Source organism: Phlebotomus papatasi, chromosome 3 (genome assembly GCF_024763615.1).
Source record: "Phlebotomus papatasi isolate M1 chromosome 3, Ppap_2.1, whole genome shotgun sequence".
NCBI lineage: Eukaryota > Metazoa > Arthropoda > Insecta > Diptera > Psychodidae > Phlebotomus > Phlebotomus papatasi.
This window is the reverse complement of record NC_077224.1, coordinates 3,326,574-3,330,222: the sequence shown is the minus strand read 5'-3', so window position 1 is coordinate 3,330,222 and position 3,649 is coordinate 3,326,574. Positions and strand designations below refer to the sequence as shown.

The 3,649-nt window shown below is 30.8% G+C and overlaps 1 long non-coding RNA gene across 1 annotated transcript; it reads right to left on the bottom strand.

Moving 5' to 3' along the window:
* Positions 1–2,511: 2,511 nt before the first annotated feature.
* On the bottom strand, positions 2,512–2,830 carry LOC129806459 (uncharacterized). The gene is made up of 3 exons (XR_008752167.1): positions 2,786–2,830; positions 2,637–2,679; positions 2,512–2,551 (listed from the first exon to the last, which is right to left on the bottom strand). It is a non-coding gene; the product is annotated as an uncharacterized LOC129806459 (long non-coding RNA).
* Positions 2,831–3,649: the final 819 nt, after the last annotated feature.

The window sequence follows — 3,649 nt, the reverse complement described above, 5'->3', positions numbered from 1 at the left end:
CATTTCAGCCATATATCACTTTTCTGTCACTCCATCCAAATCTTTGATATTTTGGTTTTAATACAAAATTTGTATAATTTCACGAATTTGATTCAAGATAACTGAATGGCGTCTCCCAACTTCAGCTCTAAATCGAATTTGCATGCACTCCGAGTTAGCTCACGTTAAGAATCTCACCTACATAAGCCGGTTAGGATTATCTGTCCCTTTTCTAATTCTCATTTCTTTATTCAAAGCTAATTTTATCACTTTTTTAAAATTTCAATTTTTTATTGCTAGTTTGTTAGTTTTGACATTCCAGTGCAACTCAAATGTTGGTAAAAAAAAATTATTCATTTACAATATTCGTTTATTTAATATACTATTATTGTTTCAAAAAAAATTAAATAAAATTCACAAACTAATTAGTAAAAGTTTGTATAATTTTCTATTTTTATTATAATTTAATTTAACACCAAAAAAGTTCGTAATAAAAAATATATTGTCGAATAAAAGCTCAAAAATATAAGAACCATTTGTAATTATTGCAAATTCTAATTTACACTACTTTAGTCGTTGTGTCAAAAATAATATTTCAGAATTTAAGTCATAAATATTATATAATAATAAATTATTATTTTTTTTAATATTCTAATGTCTCCATATTTTTCATTTTTTTTTAATTCTTAATTTTTTCTGGAAATTGTAGGATAAATTAATATCCTGTAATTTAGTTTTGGTTATTCCCGATAGTTTTCAATAGCAAAACCAACTCAAAGAATCGACTACTTATTACACTTATTAGACTCGAATACTTTTCAACTGAAAATCGTACACACAGAAAAATTTTGACTCTAAATTTCAGAATATATAAGATCCTGGGAACTTAAATTGGACGTGAATCCCCGAGGCGTTTAAGTTTAGAAGCTCTGAGCGAAAGAAATGGGCTAAAACCCTAGCTCTTTCAAGTTAAGAGATCGGGAAATTAAGTTCAGCATTAGCAGGAAAACGAAAAATGTATTGAGATTTGCAAATTATGATTAAAACTAAATGATCAAGGATTTAGAATTAGGGCATTGGCATTCATTGGATGGGATTTGAAAATAAATTCCTGGGTGTTTCTGTTTAAGAATTTTCCATTTTTCTATGTGTACGAGTCATCAACTGAGTATCAAAAAGGATAATGTAAAACGTCCACGAAAATCGATTTTTAGCACACATGATTTTCGTGAGCTATGAGTTTCAAAACGTGTAAATCCAAAATTTTGACCCGATTTGACGAGGTCGGATTTCACCTGTGACCACAAAAGGGAAAAAAATTAAAGGGACCTAAAAGAAAAAGAAATACCAAGATAAGAAATAATGAAAGAAAAAAAAATCGAAAATATGAGGATCTTTTTGTGGTTTTTCCCAAGGATTTTTCTGAGAGTTATTCTCAAGTTATTCACAATTAAGACATTGTTGATGAAATAAATTATCAATATATCTATATCTAAGTTTTTCCGATCTTTCCCGAAGACTTCCCAAAGATTTCTGTGAAAAAAGTCCCCTAATTTTCCCGTCCCCTGACTTTCACAGAAGTTCACGAGTATATCACTGGGTAAAATCTCTTTTTCTCACCATTCTCGGAAAGTTTTCCGGGATTTCCTTAAGTAAAATCCCCGTTTTCCTCTCCTATATTACCGGGGATTTCTCAAGCAAATCCTGAGGAATCTTCTCTCCCAAGGTGAGGAAGACTCCGTAGGAATTTGCGTTACATGTCAATTCAGCTTTGTTATTTGGCCTTCCCCTACTTTTCCCTAAGTACCCGCTGGAGAATTTTCCGTGAGGAAGTGCGGACATTTCTTAGGGACTTTACTATGGAATGGCGCAGATTTATTTTTTATAGGGTATACCTTTAAAACACTCACTAGAATTTAATTTTGTATGCATACAAAATTAAATCTATCACTAGAAAATTCGACATTTCGAATTTTCGAAAGCCAAAGATCAATCACTCTGGAGGGACAATTTTTCAAATCGATTTGGTCACACTATTTGAAAAGTTTTGAAAGTCCAAACCCGACTGTATCGGTCCCAATCGGTAAATAATCGGTAAAGGATTGATATAATTTTTTTAAAATAAATTTTAATTATCTTTTACAATACCTTTTTCTTGATACATTTTCTAATTCAAGATACATAATTTCATTATAACCTAAAGACAAATTAAAATGTTAAGTTTAACTCTTTCGCGTCCATAGGGTAATGTCATGACTCGGGGAAAAAAGTTTTTTTTGGGTATTTACATTAATTGAAATCTATCTGTTCGTGCACGACATCATAATAGAAGGATGTAAGATTCTTGGCTCATTTTCTCAAGACTCCAGTTAGATTTCAATTAATGTAAATAGCCAAAAAGAAACTTTTTCCCGGGTCATATATGACCCTATGGACGCGAAAGAGATAAATGTTGTACTTCAACATGCTTAAAAGCTCGAATTAAGTTATTTGGTTTATCATGTTCAAGAAAAGATGTAAAAACATTATGCTGGTTCTTTTTAGCTTGCGTAACCCACGTGACCTCTTAACCCTATAAGAACGAGAGAATCAAAAATTGTTGGTCAGAAAAATCACTTTCCGATTTACTTAATTTCCGAAAAAAAATATGATGATACCTGTGTTCCTATCGTCCTCAAAGAGATTAAACTGATAACGCACCTAAAAATTTTGCAAAAAAATGTACAAGATGATTGCAAAAATTTGACGCTTTGTCACATCTTTGGATAAGTTTTTTAGGAGTTGTAAACGCGAATAATTTGGCTACCTTGAATCTTTCCAGATAACGATTTTTCAAGGTCAAAAGTCAACGACCTTTAGAAGGCATATTCGTCAACCGATTGGCTCAAGTATGAGTTCATTTGAAAGGCCTTAGAATCCATAATAAGTCTGAAACGATATAAAAAAGTCAGAAATTAATAAACTATTACCGAAATTGAATTGTATTACTCTTACGCTATTTTGGACCAATTGATAAAATAGAATGAAATCGAAGAGTGCTCGAAGTCCCAGCTTTCAGATACAATGCTTCGACGACCCTTTCTCATCTCGTTTTGGACAAAAACTAATACAAAATTAATGATAAATTACTTGATATCAAGCCTGATACATTAAAAAGGTTTGCAATTTCTTAATTTTCTAGTTATCTTGAATATAACACTGGAAAGGTACTCTTTAGATCAAATTTTTCAACCTGTAGGGGAAGGCTTAGAGGTTTCGCACACACTGTGGTTTCAAGCACTTCATATTTTTCCCATATTCAATATTATTTTTATTTATTGAATATTTTAGATCTAAACGCAATGTCTTAGTAAGCATTAAAATGTGTGAAGCATTTATTATATATTTATTTATTTCCACATAATGAAATAAATATATAAACGAAAAATTCATTTTATTTATTATTTTATTTTTTAATCTTTGCAGCAACAGTTTTTCTTATTCTATGTTTGTTAGACCTATCACATAATGATAGCACTGTTGTTTTTCTGATGGTTTAAATAAAGGAAGCGCCTGTTAGTTTTATATTCATGACAATGTCAAAATTTTTTACTTGGATTCCCTGTAGCCAGATAATCCCTTGACCTCGGTCGGATTACCTATAAAAAATATCCAAAAATGACAAAAATCG